General features: G+C 36.5%; 1 long non-coding RNA gene and 1 other non-coding gene across 5 annotated transcripts; one reads left to right on the top strand and one right to left on the bottom strand.

Annotated features, from left to right (window-relative positions):
- The first annotated feature begins 9,050 nt into the window (after positions 1-9,050).
- On the top strand, positions 9,051-9,157 carry LOC116246515 (U6 spliceosomal RNA). Its single transcript, XR_004170701.1, has one exon. It is a non-coding gene; the product is annotated as a U6 spliceosomal RNA (small nuclear RNA).
- A 180-nt stretch (positions 9,158-9,337) lies between these two features.
- On the bottom strand, positions 9,338-14,711 carry LOC116257767 (uncharacterized). Of its 4 annotated transcripts, none has more exons than XR_007572607.1 (4): positions 14,306-14,711; positions 13,268-13,382; positions 10,595-10,697; positions 9,338-10,449 (listed from the first exon to the last, which is right to left on the bottom strand). It is a non-coding gene; the product is annotated as an uncharacterized LOC116257767 (long non-coding RNA). The 4 variants fall into 4 exon arrangements; XR_004173464.2 differs by having other exon boundaries at positions 9,344-10,449; positions 10,901-13,382; XR_004173467.2 differs by having other exon boundaries at positions 9,338-10,697.
- Between the last annotated feature and the right edge of the window lie 5,975 nt (positions 14,712-20,686).

The raw sequence follows: 20,686 nt of genomic DNA, 5'->3' as shown, positions 1-20,686 counted from the left end.
ACCATAAAAAGAAGATTTGAGGATTCAATAAAAATAAAATTTGTTATATACATATCATTATGATCAATATACCACTTTAAACAGTAAAAAAGTGTCTTCACCGTTCATAGCATTATCTCCTTATATTATAAATATTTTATTACCTCATAAACATTATCTCATAATTATGTTTAGCATTATCTTATTTATCTACTTATTATCTCATTATTTCATAAATATTTCATTATCTCATAAATATTATCTTATAGATTCGTATGTTATCTCAGTATATAATAAATCTTTTGTTATCTTATAAACATTATTTCATACTTATGTTAGTGTTACCTCATACATCCGTCTGGTTGTTATTTAATTGTTTCATAAATATTTTGTTATCTCATAAATATTATCTTATACTTATTTATCATTTTATACATATTTATTATCTTATCTTACTCACATGTATATGTAGTGTTTAGATATAAAAATAATAAATGTGTATAATTATAATAGGGTCTATCTTCGGCGTGTATAATTATAGTAGAGTAGGGTCTATATTCGGCGTGTATAATTATAGTAGAGTAGGGTCTATATTCGGCGTATGCTCGTCCACTTATTTAGAACTTTCTCTCGCTCGAAAGCATGAGGACCAGCTGAAATGATCTCGGCAACTGCAAATAAAACAATAAGAAATTAAGAATAAAGGCAAAGATGGCCGAGCAGATAAGGTAACTGAGCTACACGTCATGGTACGTGGATCTATTCTTTTCAATTTTTTTCATCTTTATTTTTGTTCTATTTTATTTTGTCTTTGGAACTCGTATATGTTTGGTCCCCTTAGGTGGTCGTTTGTTGGGTGAATTACAAGCAAGGGTTCGCCATTAAATTATTGAAAAGATGGCTACTGCCAGTGCAGTGTTGCGCCATCTAAACATGTGAAATAACTGTTGAGCACCACGTGTTTCACCTTTTATTCCCTCTTTTTCCCACAACCACCGAGAATCTATCTTGTTTTGTGTCAAAAAAGGATTCTTCTTGAAGATCGAAAATTTGATAAACCAAGAACTTATTATTTTAAAAAGCAAAGGAATTAAATAAGCGGTCCGATTAGTTGGAGAGATATTGGAGTTACCATGTACGTGACTACAACTCCGTTCATGATTCGCCAAGCCGTCATGAGCACGACTCATGTGCTTAATATCATGTTATATTCAAAGTCATGCATCGTAGCAATTTGGGATGAGGTAATGGGAAAATTCTGCTGATTGAGTTGATCAGAGAGAAAAACGTAAAATCAACTATCATCGTATCGAACATCGTTGTGGACTTGATTGATAGGTTTTACCCATATTCGGATACAATTTTTTTCCACCGTATTTGAGTTGAGTATATGAATATATGAAAAAGCGGATATGGTTAATAGTACGTCTATTTCAAATCATATCTATCGACATACTTAAACCCAATTTTCAACTGGTTTTTGGAACTTGGTTTGTGTATCTGAGTGACATTGTTAAGATTATTAAAAATCTCTTGAAAACAGAGATTCACAACTCAGAATTTGGTCTTTCACAAACTCAGTTTCTATTGGCACCCATACTTACCTTGAATGCTGTTTTGATTTGAAGGCAAAACTATACTTGGCTACAAAACAGTATGTAAAAATGTAACTCAACACGTCCCTACATAAAATCTCATCTTCACACTGTTCACTATGACCGTACACTCGCATTTCTTTATTGACGCATCCACATATGAGGGTAGGAGAGAATAACCATTCCCTTTGTTAAAGAAAAGGAGCTGGGTCTAACCCATCATATTCGGGCCCATAACTCAATTCCCAGTACATTGAACCCGCAGCTACGGGGCCCACATTGATTCATACCTGTCATACACATATAGTAATGTAAAATAAGCTATAATTTGGTTCACTAAATCCAGAAAGCAAGGCGGGTGACAGATACATACCAAATTTGTCAGTTAATTTCAGGTAGGAGATGGAAACCAGCCAATGTGAATAGGAGGAGTATTCTACTAATGCACCCGAGTGAGAGCCCAAACCATTTTCATTCTTTGTGCCGGTAAGATCGTTGACTACATTGATAAGCCCCTGCTACTAGCCTTGGTCCAAGGGCGGAGGGAAGGGGGGACCGGCCTAGGCAGACATTAGCTAAGTAAAAAAAAAAATTTTTAATTTGAGAATTTTTAGTTGTCTAATATTTTTTATATTCTGATTTAGTTTGGCTATACCTGGATAAATTCATTGGACCGTTTGGCCCAGCCAAATGACCGTTTAGACCACCCCTGAGAAAAATCCTAGCTCCGCCCATGCCTTGGTCTAGTCAATGTGTAAAAACCTTGAGAACTTTACCCCTGTCTCTCTCTTCTTCTGCGCATATCATATATATATATATATATATATATATATATATATATATATATATATATATAATATATATATATATATATAATTATGTCACACGTTAAAAAGGAAATTACAAACTTTGCCTTTAATTTGTTTCCAAAACGAATGTTTCAAATGTAAAGTAAAGAACGTTGGAAAAGGGAAGTCGTGGACGGCCATGGAACTAACAGAAATTGCTCTATGAAGCAAAAAGGATTCGCTAGGGTTTCCTTTTCCCACCTCCATCCTTCTACTTTGTCTCCGATTCTAATTAAACCAGTTGATCAGCAAGGGCCATGAATTTGCTGCTCGTGCTAGACTGCATGTCATCGGATCGGGTTTGGGTCGGACCCATGCCTTCCGAGTACGGGTTAATTGGATCTGGCTTATAGCGTAATCAGGTCCAGGGTCACGTTCAGACTCAGACAGTTGACACCCCCAGCGATCTATCACACGCCTTTGAGAGGTGCTGCTTTGACCACCACACAAATTCAGTTGACGACTCCTCGTGACAATGATCCTCGAGCCTGTAAAAGTAACCGGAAGACGATTCATCCAGTGCCTGTATATATATGAGAGAGGATTTAACAAGATATACAATTTCAGCAATGTATTTTCGATAACGAGGACGAACCCCAGCTGCCAAACCTCGTGAGGATAACATTTTCTTAAACAAATTATTAATCACTATTTTCCAAAGACATGTAAAAATTTGAAATTTGATACGGAAACAAATGTATCTTTTTTATATTCACAAAAAAAGTTACATATAAAAGCTTTTCAATGTTCATAATGTTGGGTCGGGTCCAGGGGTGGAAAGAAAGAGGGGAGGGCACCCGACGGTGCCCTATCTCCATCACTCTCACGTCTCTCTCTCTCTCTCGTTTTTTACTCTTTTGAAGAAAAGAAAGAGAGGTATTCCCTCGTGGCTCACAGCAAGGATAAGGGAAAGAAGAAGACAAATAAGAGAAGGAAGGCAAGAAGGAAAGAAGAAGAAGAAGAAGAGCACGGTTGTGGATTTGGGCAGCCGTGTGGGTTCAAGTGTAGAGAAAGAAAGTGAAGAAAACAAAGGAAAGAAAAGAAAAACATACGGTGATTTCTTTTTTTTGTTGTTTTCTTGTGCATTCATTCTTGAGAATGATTTATGCTATCCTCTGCAAGAAGAACTACATAATTGTATTGCCTCTTTGAAGTATAAATATATATTTTCTTTTCCGCGGTTTTTTACCCCATTATTGGGGGTTTTCCCACGTAAATTGGTGTCTCTTGTTTTCTGCATTATTTAGCATATATCTTGGCATATATTGTTGCAATATCGGTGTTAGAAACTCGATCTTATGCTCGCAGCCCTGTGATTCTTTTTTTAGCAATTTTATATTGGTTTGACCTCTTTTATTGTTGTTGAAGCTTTTTTTTTTTAGGAATACAACTATAACAAAGTGGTATCAGAGCCATGTTCACACCAGGTTGGTTGTGTGCATTTTTATTGAATGATGGATTCGACTCCCACTAAAATGGTCTCTCTAAATGGAAACAATTGGACCATATGAAAAGCCAAAATGAAAGATTTGTTGTATTGTAAAGACCTGTATGCACTTATTAAGAACCAGAAATCAGCGAATATGACAGATGAAAAATGGAAGTTATTGGACAGAAAAACCATTGGCACCATCAAACAATGGTTACATGAATGTGTTTTTCTTTTGGTATCTGCAGAGACGAGTGCGAAGTCGTTATGGCAGAAACTGCATAATCTTTACGAGATGAAAACAGTTGGAAACAAGGCTTTATTGATTAGGCAATTGGTAAATTTGAAACTTAGAGAGAGAAAACCAGTGTCAGAGCATTTGAATGAAGTGAAGAGCATAATCAATCAGTTGCCAGCCATGAAAATGATATTAGATGATGAGTTACAGACACTCTTATTGCTCAGTTCTCTTCCCAACAGCTGGGAGACTTTAGTTGTTTCTTTGAGCAACTCCGCTCCAGATGGTGTGCTTACGATGAAGTATGTAACGAACAACATTCTAAATGAAGAGACAAGGAGAAAGTCTCTTGGTACTAGTTGCTCACAAGTGCTAGTGATGAGAGACATGGGCAGACAGAAGAACCGTAACAAATGACATGACAGATCAAACTCTAAGTCCAAATCAAGACCCAAGATGATAGGTAAATGCTTTCACGATGTATTTCAGGGCACAAGAAAATTGATTGCAGGAAATAGAAAGAAGAAAAAAAAACAGAAAAAGAAGAGTTGTGAAGCCAAAATAGTACACTGCAGTTGCTTCAGATGATGAGATAGTATTATTTTTATCTGAAGAAAATGATTGTCTTACAGTTTAGAATGGTGATTCTATATATATTTTAGATACTGAGACATCATATCATGTCATACCATGTAGAGAGTTGTTCTTATCCTATAAAGCTGGTGATTTTGGAGTAGTTCACATGGGCAATAGTGATACTTAGAAGATTGTTGGGATAGGAGATGTTCGCATTGAGACGAGCACAAAATGCAAGTTGACTTTGAGAGATGTAAGACATGTTCCAGATCTTAGAATGTACTTGATTTTTGCAAGAAAATTAAGGGAAGATGGATATTATACTTCGTTTAGTGAGACTGGTTGGAAACTGAAAAAGGGGGCACTAGTGTTGGCTAGAGGTGATAGATTTGGCTCTTTGTATGAGATCAAGTCTCAAATCAGTAGTGTGGATATCAATGCAGTTACTGGTGGTACTTCGTAAGATCTGAGGTTAGGTCACATGAGTCAAAGAGAAATCGATTTGCTCACCAAGAGGAATTTGTTACCAAAGGCAGATGACACACAGTTATCTCATTGTGATCATTATTTGGTTGGTAAGTTGCATCGAATTTTCTTTTAGAAAAAATACTTTTCAAAAACTAAATATATTTTAGATTTAGTTTATTCAGATATATGTGGACCTATAAATGTGACATCTAAAGGTGGAACATCATATTTTGTCACATTTATTGATGATGCATTTAAAAAGGTGTGGATGTTTACAATGAAAAGCAAAAGTGAAGTAAGTAGTATCTTCATGACTTTTCATGCAGCGGTTGAGCGCGAGACTGGTAAGAAGATGAAGAGACTGCGTACAGATAATAGTGGTGAGTACATATTATCTTTTTTACGAAATTATTGTCTAAAACATGATATTACACATGAAAAGATAGTTCCTTATACTCCACAACATAATGCAGTTGCAGAAAAAATGAATAAAACTATAATTGAGAGAGTTAGGAGTTTACTATCTAGATCTAAGTTGTCAAAGTATTTTTGAGCAGAGGCAATGCGTACTGCAGTTTATTTAATAAACATATCTCCTTCAGTGCCTCTAGATAGAGATATTCCACAGGGAGTTTGGTCAGATGAAGAAGTTAAGTATGATCACCTTAGAGTTTTTGGTTGCAAAGTTTTTATGCATGTACCTAAAGAACATAAAACCAAACTGGATGATAAAGCTATTCCTCTAATATTTTTGAGTTATGCAGATGATGAATTTGGTTACAGGTTATGGGATCCAAAGAATTACAAAATCTACAAGAGTCATCATGTTGTCTTCAAAGAGGATCAGACGATTGAAAATGTCATGGGTGACAAACAATCAGGTGTGAGTGCTAGTGGTGTTCATGAGCTAACCTATGCAGAACTTGAAGAACTTTCATCTGAGTATAGTGAGACTGATGAAGATGTAGATGAAGAAGAAAGAGAGGCAGATGAGCAGTATACAGATGACAGCCCTATGGAGACTCAAACTGATCATGAGCATGAGTTGGAAGGGAAGCTTCATTCTCATTCAGAAACAATTGATGAGCAATTGGGAAGATGTAAAAGAACACGATACCATCTGCAACACGATACCATCTGCTAGATATTCTACTGATGAATATATTATGTTTACAGATAGTGGAGAGCCAGAATTCTATGCAGAGGTGCTAAATGATGTGCATAAAGATAAATGAATTAATGCTATGCAGGAGGAAGAGATGAATTTTTTGTATAAGAATCACACTTTTGATTTGGTAGAGCTACCAAAAGGTAAGAAAGTGTTGCAGAACAAGTGGGTCTACATGCTTAAAAATGAAGGTAAAAAAAAGTTGAGATACAAAACTCGGTTAGTGGTGAAAGGTTTCAAGCATGAAAGATGTATTGATTTTGATGAATTTTTTTCTCATGTTATTAAAATGTCATCTATTAGGATAATACTTGGTTTGGTGGCATGTCTAGACTTGGAGTTAGAACAGTTATATATAAAAACTGTTTTTCTTTATGGAGATCTAGATGAAGAAATCTACATGACACCGTCAGAAGGTTTTGTGGTTGCCAGAAAAAAACACAGTTTGTAAGTTAAAGAAGAGCATGTATGAATTTAAACAAGCACATAGACAGTGATACAAGAAATTTGATACATTTATGATAAATCAAAGATATCGCAAGTTAGCTGTAGATCACTGTGTCTACATCAGAGAGTTCTCATCAGGTAACTTCATTATCTTGTTGTTATATGTAGATAACATGCTTATTGTTGAACATGACTGTCAATTGATTAGTCAATTGAAGAAGGATATGGGCAAGTTCTTTGATATGAAAGACTTGGGGCCAACATAACAATTGTTAGGCATGAGGATTGTTCGTGATAGGAAGACCAAGAAGTTGTGGTTATCACAAGAGAAATACATTGAGAAGGTGCTTAGTAAGTTCAACATGAAAGATGCCAAAACAGTAAGTACATCTTTAGCAACACATTTTAAATTGAGAAATGAGCAATGTCCATCCCCAGTAAATGAGAAAGAAAGAATGGACAATGTACCCTATACCTCTGCAGTAGGGAGTCTTATGTATGCTATGGTTTGCACACGCCTAGACTTGGCTTATGCAGTTGGTGTAGTTAACAAGTTCTTGTCAAATCCGGGCAATGAGCATTGGGCAGCAGTGAAGTGGATCATAAGGTATCTTAAACATACTTACAATTACTGTTTATGTTTTAGTGAATCTAATCCAGAGATACAAGGATTTGTTGATGCAGACATGGCATGTGACTTGAACTCTATAAAGTCTCTTAATGGTTATGTCATGTGACTTGAACTCTAGAAAGTCTCTTAATCGTTATGTCTTTACTTTTGTAGGGGGAGCTGTATCATGGCGGTTTAGGTTACAGAAGTGTGTTGCTTTTTCCACTACAGAAGCAAAATATATTGTAGCAACTGAAGCTTGTAAAAAGTTGTTGTGGATGAAGAGTTTTCTTTATGATATAGGCCTTAGTCAGAAGACCTATGTGTTGCATTGTGATAGCCAAAGCGCTATACACTTGGCGAAGAATTCAGCGTTTCACTCAAGGAATGTCAGATATCATTGGATTCGTGATGTGCTTGAGCAAAAACTGATTCAGTTAGAGAATATACATATAGAGAAGAATCTTGTAGATATGATGATCAAGTCTCTACTTAAAGAGAAGCATGACATGTGTAGAGACATAGTTGAGATGACTGCCTTTAAAACAATATATTAATTTTGTTTATTTTGCAGGTATAATCCTTCTCTTGAGGATGGAGGGAGAGCTTGTTGGGTTGGGTCCAGCCTCAAGTGAGGACCCGACCCGGGTGAAAAGAAAAAGGAGGGCACCCGATGGTGCCCTATTTACATCACTCTTACGTCTCTCTCTCTCTCTCTCTCTCTCTCTCTCTCTCTCTCTCTCTCTCTCTCTCGTTTTTTACTCTTTTGAAGAGAGAGAGGTCTTCCCTTATGGCTCACACCAAGCAAGGCGAAGGGAAAGAAGAAGACAAAGAAGAGAAGGAAGACAAGAAGGAAAGAGGAAGAAGAGCAAGGTTGTGGATTTGGGCAGCCGTGTGGGTTCAAGTGTAGAGAAAGAAAGTGAAGAAAACAAAAGGAAAGAAAAGAAAAACATACCGTGATTTCTTTTTTTTTTTGTTTTCTTATGCATTCATTCTTGAGAATGATTTATGCTATCCTCTGCATGCAAGAAGAACAACATAATTGTATTGCCTTTTTGAAGTGTAAATATATATTTTTCTTTTCCGTGGTTTTTTACCCCATTATTGGGGGTTTTTCCACGTAAATTGGTGTCTCTTGTTTTCTGCATTATATAGCATATATCTTGGCGTATATTGCTGCAATATCGGTGTTGAAAACTCGATCTTATACTCGCAGCCCTGTGATTCCGTTTTTAGCAGTTTTATGTTGGTTTGGTCTCTTTTATTGTTGTTGATGCATTCTTTTTGGAGAATACGATTATAACAAATAAAAGGAATAGCGTTTATACATACAATGCATGCTCGTTCCATGTAATACATCGGATGGATGTGATTGAATGAAAACCCTGGCTCCAAGGTTCAGATTCACGTGTTTCTATCATGACTCTCGAGAACCTTTTGATTGTTTCAATCTGGTGGCTCTAGTGGGCCTTTTTTTTTTCTTCTCTTGAAACTTGCGGGTGGAAGAGGGAGGCACAGTGCCTCTCCCATCCCCGACGGACCCATCTATTGTGGAAATGCTCGGGTAGAGCTACCAATCCTTCCCTTTTGCTTTATTAGTAAATGTACCAATATCCAACATAATAATTTCACCATTTCTTTCAATTTTAACAGATTCATTTTGACAATGCTTCCTGACATTGTATCATTACTTTTTACACATGGTCTCTTTTGAAGAACGAAAAAATTGGAACAACACAAAAACGATTAGCATCTCCCCTGCACAAGGATGACACACAGATGACCTCTCACACATGATATTCACTCATCTCCATTGTCATAGATTGAGATGAGCATGCCAATTGCCAAAAAACCATTTTTAATTCAAAGTTTTATAAATAACTGACACAAAAAACTGCACAAATTTAATCAAATATGAAAACAAATAACGTGTTGCCAGAAATGACCGAATAAATATATTAACTGAAGGTAAAGAAACAGAGAGTTCTAAACATTTTATAGTTTATAAACCAACATGTATAGAAACTAACTACAAAATTAATAATCACGCACCAAGTTGAGCCTCATTCCCTGTTCACGCTTTGCCATGTAAGCCAAATAGTAAATAGAGATCACAGCTAGGGTCCAACAGTATAATCCAATTTTCAGTCAAGACAAAGGATACATAAATAAAATACTACCTTGAGGCCCACAATCGAAAATCCATTTTGACTTGATCCATTGGATGCAAAAGGCTTCCTATCAAACAGATGGCCATTACTCTGATGCAACTTCTCATTAACTAACTCATTGTTGAAGGGGGAGTGCGACTAGGGTGCTTGGGTCACTGCCTGGTAATAAGGTGAGCTCAATGTGCCTGTCTTTAAAATGCTGATTTTGCATAGAAAGAGTGGCAGATATTCTACATTCCCATTGTTTTTTCAAATGCAGCCTATACTTCTGCAATCACAAAATGGAAATTTTCCAACACACTAAAAGGTCGTTACAATTAAGATTGCCCAAATGATGAAGTACACTGCATTTTAGTTTGTTTTACAATAAGGGAAACAGAACATGGAGATAAGAAGGCATGGTGGACCGTGGAGTTCTGCAGATGGCTGGCATGTGTAGTAAAAACCCCAGGACTGAGGACATCCACAGCCTTCAGAATCAGCCTTGGAATAGCTCCTGATCAAGTATATATTCATTAGTGATTTTGTTTAACACTATACACCAAATCCAAAACTAGAATAAATTTGATGTTGATTTCACTCAGTTTGAAGACTGAGCGAAACATAACATTTTTTGAACGTGTTCTATATAACAAGCTACTGCTCATTCAGCTGCCAGATAAACTCCTCTGCTGAATAGTAAGAAAGCTGAGCACATCTTCTTAGAGAACTGTCCAGTTTTCAGGTGGATGCCCTAGAAATTATTGCGCCAGTGACCTTGAAGTATGTTTCTTCACTTTCAACTGGCCAATTGCTTAACATTGATAAGGGCACACAATTACTTGATCAGAAAATGACATGGAACACAGTCCCTTGGTGCTTTTCCTTTGCCTTGAGGCTACCTTGGAGACAACTTGGGCAAGGTTGGTGCTTACATGATTCTGCAGAATAACTTTCAAATCTTTATTTCTGGTGTATGTGTCAGCTACGGGTTAGATCAAGAGCAATCCACCTCTAGGCATGCTAGCTTCATAGGTACAAAGAAGAAAATGTCTGAACTCAAGAGGATAAAGCAGTAACATGTACCTTTCCAGACGTAGAAAGTACCTTCTTAGGATACTGCAGCTCAGAAACAGGCACCTGTGAGCTCATCATGTGAGAGGTATATTCGTCCTCTTCCACCAGTCCACTGAAGGAAGCACCATCTTCACAATTTAAGTTATATGCAAGTAACTATATATATATATATATATATATATATATATATATATATATATATATATGCATGTGTTTCATTTAAAGAATATGAACAGGAAAAAGATGAAAATGTAGTGAAAAGAAATTAACATGATCTACATTTATGCTGTAAAAGGTACATGGAAAATGAAACACCTTAATCCTGTATTATGCTTTTGACAGGTATTTGGTCCCATGCGATATGGCCTTCGAGCAATTTATTGTCTTGAGTGTCTGGCTTCATCTTGCTCCTGGAAGGGCCTTACTTGTGTTTGTCAAGGACACTTTGCCTTCATCTGGTTTGTTCTTATTTTGTGTTGTGTTTTGTAGGTCATTTGAGTAGAAGGAGCCTTATTTGATGACTTTCAGTAAAATTGCAGCCCAAAAAATCCAGAAACCCATATCGTTTGGGGAAGTACCCTTTAATCCCAATTTTCTATATTTGAAGCGGTAGGTATGTAGGCCTTGTTTGGATACACCCCTTCAGGTTTTCATCAGAACCTGGTTGTCCATTTTTTTAAAGAGTTTTGAAAACCTGGTTTTAGTGTTTGGGTAACATGGTAAAAACCAGATTTTCTATAGAACATGAGCTTGTTATCACAAGAACATGAAAAATCCAAATGAATTGGTGCAAAGAAAATGTCAGAAAGAAAAAAATTGAAGGCAGTAGACACCATTGGCTTGTTATCATGCTGCCAATCGCAACACTAGCAGATTTTCTTACCTGACATTCCTAGAGATCAGAAGACTAGAATATGAAGCATGAACTAGCCGAGTTCAGGGGGAAAAAGAGCTACCCCATGGCAACTAAAGTGACTGCTGACCTGAGATGTTCGTGATATTGCACATAAAGGAATATCCTACATTGCAATTCAATCCTACTCAATACGATGCTTCTATTGCAAAGGAAAAATGGAAGAGGTGAAGAGACAGAAGAAATACCTTAACCAAAGCACATAGCAACCATCCTTAAAAGACTGATCACAACTGGAACTCTTCTAATTAGAAATTGACTAACAATTCTCAGGAAAAGGAAAAAAACTATAATATAATTGCAAATGAGAAATGCCAAATAGCACAGATGCAGCTAGTTTCCGATTATTCAATACTTGGGGACTTTTCTCTGCTCATTACTGTATCACTTTTAAGAAGTAGGTCATGAATCTCTCGCTCATACACGATTGGCAAAGGCAGTGTTAGTTGTGAGATGCCTAGAAGGACAAAATAGAACAGGAAACTGAAGCACTCAATTTAGAAGAACTCTGATAAGGGAATGGATAATGGATAACCAAAAGAAAGAAAATTTGCCAAGAAGTATTCAAAATATTACATCTAATTCCCTACTTGTTTCAAAATAGAAAATGTTATAGCATCATTTGGAAATTAGGTGAAAAAACTAAGCCGAGTGGTCCATAAGGGCCTGCCTGCCATTTAGCAGAAATTTACATGCATATTGCTAATTTGCAGAATAGAATGTGAACCTTAAAGAAGTATGCTGAGAATGTTATCAACAACTAGCATTTAGACTATTTCCTTATACAAGCACAAAAGTTGTAGGGAAACAGTAGAACAGAAAACAAAAAAATAAAACATATGACAGGCCAGCCACCTCGGGCAAACAAGATCAAGCCTGCCAATCAACAGTTAAGGCCAAGAAACAATGGTTTAAATTGACCTACGCTTGGCTCAGCAACTGTAGACTCACATGGTTTTGAAAGATAAAGATTCTAGGCTCAGCTTGGGAGGGGATGTTGGACAAATATGGCCTTCCAATGGGTAGTGCATCTACACCTAACCTTCAGAATTATTGGGCAAGATAACAATCTATAAACCATGCCAACAATGGAAGATAAAAGATCTATCAACAATACACCAGAGCTTACTTCAGTTATCTGATGTCCTTGCTGTGGATGTCGAGGAACAATAATAGTAAGCAAACTTGCATATGTTTTTGCTAGTTCCTGGGTATCCATAAGGTAACTGCATTTTCTAATTGTTAGACCCTAGATAAATCATATAACGGACTTCAAAATATTACAACATAGCTAGCAAAACCAATAAGTTTTTCCTTCCATTGCTGGACCTAGTACTAATAGAACTATAGAAGGATCTTATTAAGATATAGTTCTTGACTTACCACTGGATTTGCAAAAGAAATTGCATTTTGGAGAATGTCCCTACCTTTTCTTTCAACAGTTCAAATATGTCTTTCCAGTAGGGAACTGTTTCAACCATGAGATTTTTATTGATTGTCAAATGTTTTATCTAGTGCCGTTTTACCCGTAAGGGAATATAGTTGAATCATCACTGAAAGGTTCTTCCACAGAAACATAGCCATTTTACGGGCACTATATGTCGCATCAAAAGGCACAATTAATCATGACTGACAAGTTTCCTATGGTTAAGTAAACGAAACTGAACTGCAGAAGAGCAGAAAGCAGAGACTATTTTGGAAACATTATATTCAGGCAGGGAGGTGTCCGTCAGGAAGACAGTGGGAAGACTCTCAATAATGTCAGTTACCTGCTTCTTCATCTTTATGAATAGAGGAAGCCATCCACACCTTCCTAGAAGCAAAGACTTGACTGTAGATTTTCAATGTTCACATTCTGCTGGCTACGAAACTCAGGATCCCCTACTGTTTTAAAAGCAAACAAGCAAATACTTTAATTCAAATAGGTCACACGGCAAAAAACATGACACTTATTAGCACCATAAATGACATGCAGGAAGCAGCTATGAATTTGACAAATATGGATGCCTGGAAACATCAAAACAAGATAATGAAAGACATAAATACGCCACACAGCTCAAAAGCTTGCATCCATGTTATTTCTCTGCAAGAATTCTTGGAATTTAATTTTGCAACACTATAACCAAATGACAGCACTCATTTTTTCTTGTTTTCAGATCATGATAAAATTATAAATAAGATTAAAAGGTGGTTCATACATGAACATCAAGAAAAATATAAAGACAATGGGTGGTGCAGCATTGACCTACGTTGTTCATCAAACCAAATAAAAGTTTATTTGAGAATTTCAGTGACATTATTCTCCTCCTAGCTGCATGACTTATTTCTTTCTTCACTGCTATGTAATGAACCAGTACTTTTGCAAATTGTCTGATGGCCAGGGACATCCTACCTATAATAACGAGTTTCCCTGGCCTAGAGACGTGGAAAACATATGGAGGATGTGAGAAAATGAAAAACATAAAGTAAACAAGATTAAATAGCACGCAGTTGTCCATGCTTATTCTACAGATGCTCTTCATAATCATAGCAAGTAATCTCGTCGTGCTCTAGGCTGCTACGAGTTGCAGAGCGTAGACAGCTTCTCTATTCCCTTTGCAACCAGCAGACAGTTCAAGAAACGACAGGCTGAGCATGAAGTTTACTCCATTAAGAAGAAATATGTATGTAAATTCTACTTCCCCATCTCAAACCTAATCCCTCTTTTGTGCGATGAGGAGAAGGCTCAATCGAAACCTTGAAGCAAGAAAAGACAAAGGCGTGCATGCGTGAAGAAGGGAGTGAGGAGCGATGACGAGAGGGCTCACCTCGGAGGGAGATGTCGAGCACCTGGCCTGCCTCGAGGGTGGTGGGGCCGGATGTGCCGTTGAGAGCCATGAGCTTCGTTTGGGTAGTCTCAAACTGGGCGGCGATTCCGGTTAGGTCCATGCCCATCGCCACAACGTGGGCATGGTGTTCAATCGGGAAGGCTTCCCCTTGGTCGCAGCTGCAAGGGAGCGGGATCCACTGCCATGGCACAGCTGCAGATGTTGGGGACGCGGACCGCCTGGCCGGCAGTGATGTTGTAGTGCTTGGAGGTGCTGAGCGGTAGGGTAATCGGCTCGAGGGGGGAGAAGTCGGACTTGATGCCGAAGAGGGCGGCCATGGAGGAGAGAGTCGACGCGGTTTTGGGAAAATACTATAGGGGAGGACAGAGAAGAAAGTTGGGAAAGAAAAAACCCGGGGGGAAGAAAGGTGAAAGTTTGGGCGTGATGATCTATACCGGTGAAGCCAACACCGGTATACAAAATTACGGCGCGAATATCACCGTTACCTATTTCACCGGTATATTAAGCACCGGTATAGGCCGCTTTTTAGGTAGTGATAGATCTTCCTCAAAGTCGATTGAAATCTATTTTTAGGTTGATGATTACTTATTTTCATAGTTTACATGTTTCTTATTGTTACGCTCAGACTTAATTTTGTTCTACCCATCTGCAGCATCAAACCCCCCGAGAGACTTTTTCCCCTATGTCATATTGGGACATGATATCAAGCAAAGTTTGTTCATCATATAACTTCATTGGGCTCTGCCCTTATCCGCAAGCTCAATTACAGTTGTTTTACCTTCATTACCGAAAAACAAAATGGATTGTGATTTTCCGAAGGACCATAAGTTTATAATACATGCATTTAAAAAAAAATACTTGACTGTGTTATTCATCAAATTTTGCTATGTTGGCATTATTGCTTTAGAGCATGGTAGAGCATGGAGGCTACGCAATGATTTTTTTTTTTACATAATATAAACTAAATGTAGTTGTCTAGTTTCAATATTCTAAGCATGTGTTCAGTTAAAAGGTTTCAATCAATAATATGTAGAAATAAGTACATATGTCAACATATTGGGTTCCAATTGGATGCACTACAAAAAAATGTAGTTTTATTGACATGAAAAAACATTAGTAAAACTACTTGAAACATCAGTAAATGTATTACTAATGGTTTATGAAATTTATTAGTATGCAGGGCGGAAATGTATTACTAATGGTTTATGAAATTTATTAGTATGCAGGGCGGAGCCAGAATTTTTTTCAGGGGCGGGCCAAACGGTCCGCAGGTTGGACCAAGAAGAGTGACGGATTGAGTCAAACTAAAAAAAGTTGATTTTTTTAATATATATTTTTTTTCTGCACTCACCCGAGCCATGGCCCAAGCGGGTCCCCCCCCTTTCGCCCCTGTCAATATGGATGGTGTTACTGAAGGTTTCACTAACGGTCTAGAAGAATTGCCAATATTTGTCGACTTATACTGACAAATCTGGATGCCAATGTATTCGTTGGTTTGCTGACGTAGCTTACCGTCAGTCAAGTATTTTAGTTCTACTAATGGAGAATTATCGGTAGTAAACTCCAGCCTTTTATTAATGGACTCTTCTACGTCAGTAAAATTCTTGTTACATTAATGTGTTTGGCACATTAGTAATTTGGCATGTTAGTAATGATTTGTTTTACTGATGGGCCTCCCACATTAGTAAAAATTTGTAATATTTTTATATTATTTTTATTATATACCACCCAAATAACGGAATCCAATAAAGCCCTGCAATCAATAGATTATAGAACAAAGCCACAATTAATGTATTACATAGAACATATTCTTGGTTAACATACCAATGAAATTATGAAATCACTTTAGCATTTGCTGTTTTCTTCAATAACAAGTATGTTAATACAAATACATGAAAACTGAAATAAGTTCAACACAGTTTTTGATATATATAGTCTATCTTCCATAGTAAGATGATACTTGTATATCTCATTCACTACATAAAACTAAGTCCAAGAATCAAGATTTCAACTTCGTTCTACATGTATTAATGGTGGAAATTGAGAAGTACCAATAACCTAGCATAGAAGAGGAAAAATATGTTACAAGAAATGTTATAATTTAACATATAATGCAATTTAAATTTTAACTGAAGATCTTTCAAGCAAAGCCATGATTTGATTTATACAATCTTCGAGCATATCTACCCTTGCACATTTAGAGTCTACCTCAGGGATTCTAGCACAAGTTGCCTTCAGCGTAGGTACTCTCACACATGTTCCTTTGAGCTCATCGCATCCCTCCTCAAGTACAATTGCTTTTTGTGTAGGGCACTGACTTGTTAATGTTGTATTTTGTGCTTCAAGTTGACTTTTGCTTGTGATTTCATTAAAAAACTATGAAAGTTGCACACCTAGTATTCCCATTATACACATCCGACCATGTCTATTTTCTCTTATAACATAAAGTATCACATCACCACTACCTGTGAATCAGATGCTCCCGAAGGAAAAGTAGCTATCTTTTCTTTTACCTTTTCTTAATGCATTATATGTACACAAGTAACATATATACTCTTGTGTGAATAATACATGTATACAATACTTAATACATAGTTTCAAGGTTCAAGTAGTTTGCATTAGTGCTACTTCAAGTAGCAATAAAAACTTCACTATGTAAAGACTCAGGTCCATCTTCAACAAACTGTACAAAGGAATGTATCAAATTGGATATTTGATTATGTATAGTTAAATATTATTCAAATATAAATTCAAAATGATGTTAAATTATAATTTACCTTATTTGCTTTAAATCATGTGAAGCTTTCTATACGTGTGGTAAGTTGGTACTGCAGTTGCATATGGTTTTAAGTATCTTTTTCACTAACTTCTTGTGAGTTGTTATATTATATAAAATATTACATACACTTATACTAAGATTTATAATACAAATTAATTCCCACCGAATTTATAAAATACATATATTTTGCTGATCTTCAATAAATTGCTTCACCATAGATTCCAACCGATTATATGGAATCTTGTGCTTAGCAAGTTGTGCTTTACAAGCTTCAAAAGTTTGTAAGCATTTGTGTAAAGTTCATCAATTCATACCATGAAGAGACATGCATATTTCTATATTGTTCACTTGTGTGTGGTCAACTTATGTTCATTATGAATATCAAACTTCTATGTTTTGAGCACACAGAACAAAGTAATATATCGAACAAGGTATAAGTGCAAACAAATGATATGTAACATTCAATTATTAAATTTTAAGTAGAAGACAATAATAACATGTGCACATTTATGAATGGGCAATTCTGACCACCTGTAGAAAAATCAATAGTGTGCATTCTAGGTCTCTCGGGTTGGCGTTCTAATATACATTGTCAAATATTGTTTTTCACTACTGATTGGCTATCTAACAATGTCCACACGTAGTTTATACTTATAACTATGTTTCAAATTTGCAGTGGCAAGAGATTGAGTCAATCTCCATGTGTTTCTTGGTTGGGATACTATAAACAAATCAAATCAAAATATAAATTAATCTTTAGTGATTGAAAATATTAGTATTTGAATAACATTAATGTCTTATCTTTTATGCTCTCATACGTTGATAGTATATACTATTGTTGATAAGTCATCTAACAAAAGAATATTTTGTCATATAATAAATGAATATACATAAGAACAAGTGTAGAATAATAATGGCATCATTTATGAATGCAAATTGACATAAAAGGTTGTCATGTCAATGCACGGAAAAACATGTAGCTACTATAATGAATTAATTTTGCAAACGATAATATATGTGTAATTCATGCCAACTATCTTTGTAAGAATGATTAACCACAAATTTTGTCCATCATCCCAAACTCAAGTCAAATTATCAACGACATTATAAGAATCAACAACTGACACATTATTTAGACATAGATCTATATCACAATCATTATTATTGTCACAATGTTTCTCCTCAAAATGTCATACATATCTCATGTTTGTTTTAATAACAAAATCCTGATCATTTTTTATTGAGTCTTCTAAGTAAAAAACTTGTTGCACTTGTGATGTTAAGATAAAAAGGCAATCTTTAATACATCTGAAGTTGATGTTTATGCATATGAATCCAAATTCATCTTGTTCAATGCCACAACTACATGAACTAAGCACATCATACCATTTACCGTTGAATAGAACCAACACCAGAATCCCATTGTAAGTGACATTTACAATGTCTATGACAAATCCATAGAATGTAATTTCACCATTCATAGGATTCCTATCACTTGAACTCAAGAAATTAGAGTTTTATACATTAATAAGTACACTAATATCGCTATTGAGTTCATGAAATTGGTCGAAGACTCTTCGACTTAGAGGTTGAGTCTAGGGTCTTACCCCTTTGAGTAGCCGTTCTAGAGTGTGGGTGTGGTTTGTTCGTATAGGAATTGTATGTATGGTTTGGCAAAAGCTGATAGGTTTATTGTATTGGACGTACTTGTACGACCTTATTCATTTGTATGACCATATTCATTTGTATTATGTAGTCAGCTGACTGATTTTGGATGGGTTAACCCCTTATTGTACCTCGTCTCATGGTGTTATTTAACCTAGTTGTTGTTCAGTTGGACGAAATTTTGTATAGCTTGCAACTTGTGAGGTATCACGAGCCATCTCGCCGAGTCCCTACTGGGGTTCCATCAAGAACACATGGGACCAATTATGTCTCCCAAAGAATGAGGGAGGGGTGGGCTTACGAAAACTCAGGGAGATGAACAATGCATGCCTGTGATTCTTAGTGAAAAACCTAGTAATTGAGAGAGAATGAGAGAAATGATTATGAAATCTTTCTTTGATGATGTATTGAAGACTATTACAAGGTATATATAGAGTTGTTACAATGGGAGTTACAACAAGAGAAAAGGGAAGGAGACGTGTGATAAGGGATGCAATGGCAAAATATAGAAAGGAAAAAACAACTATTGACGCCCAAGATTTTAGCATCTGATATGTTTTTATCCTCTAATAAAATCTTCAAAATCTGTTTTGATCTTGCCCTTATCACTTTCCTTAACATCCTCCCTCAAAGGACGTGGATGCCTTATTGACGCCTGCTGGAAACCAGCTACTAAATGCTACTTGTTTGGTTGAAATTTGATCATTGCTTGATCTTGTTGCCTTGATAGGATAAAGACCATTACAGGTCTTTGGTCCTTGAAGAATAACCTTGCCCGTCTGCTGATCCTAGATAACTAAGTCAGTTGGTGAGAATTGAAAAATGCAGTCATTTTCATATGTAAACTTACCCAATGATAAGATATTATGAGTTATACTAGGGACGTGAAAAACATTCTTAAGATGAGTCTTAGCAGTTTTCACTAATAAATTCCATGTATGTTTAATAGAAAGACTTGAGCTATTACCGATCATGATATTGTCTGGTCCTTCATATGTTGTCTTATTGCTCATCATTTCATCATTATTGACAATATGATTTGTAGCTCCTGAATCAAGATACCAGTATTCATCAGTAGATTCCTGCAAGTTCATTGCAGAAAAAGCCCGTGGAATATCATAGCATGTTTTGGCCGAGTGACATTTCCTACCACAATATTGGCATATAACAAGATTCCAAGGACGAGTTCCATTGCTTTCGTTATTGTTGCTTGAATCTCCATTTTGTGGCTGAGTTTGAGTTTTGTTTTGAAAATGATTTCCTCGCCATAGAAACAGCCTCCTCCTCGTCCTCAAAAAGCATTGAAGGCCGCTTGATTCTCCACCTGCGGTAAGGCTTGGACAGAATGGTTAGAATCTGTGACCATTGTTTTGAAAAGATCAAGTCTCTTTTCTTAAGTAAGGAGGATCAAATAGCTCGGAAATGTGATAGAAACATTTGAAAAGCTAGAACTAATAAGAGTAACAAAGCTTTCGTACTCTACCGACAACCCATTCATCGTGATCTGATCTGAACAAGATCACTATCATCAATTTCATGCCCTACCGCGGATAGAGTATCGGCAAGTAGTTTGATTAGTTCCAAATATGTCTACACAATCATGGTTTTCTTTTAGATAAAATGCAGCTCCTTCTTTAAAAGCATTATTCTCAAAGGTGACTGAGAACTAAAGGACTTCTTCAAAGTCTGCCATGCAGCATAGGCAGACTTGCAGGACACGATCTGTCCTAAGACAGGTTCAGAGACGGTGGCTTTGATCCAGCTCAAGGCCAATCTATCCGATCTCTTCTAGACAGCGAACGCTGGATTGTTTTCGCTCTTGCCGTCCTTGATGATGACTTCAGGAGGAGGTGGAGACGACCCATCGATGAACTGAACTGGTTTCTATGACTCCATAACGAATTCAAGTTGGCTAC

Source organism: Nymphaea colorata, chromosome 1, assembly GCF_008831285.2.
Source record: "Nymphaea colorata isolate Beijing-Zhang1983 chromosome 1, ASM883128v2, whole genome shotgun sequence".
Taxonomy (NCBI): Eukaryota; Viridiplantae; Streptophyta; class Magnoliopsida; order Nymphaeales; family Nymphaeaceae; genus Nymphaea; species Nymphaea colorata.
This window is presented reverse-complemented; position numbering and strand designations above follow the sequence as displayed.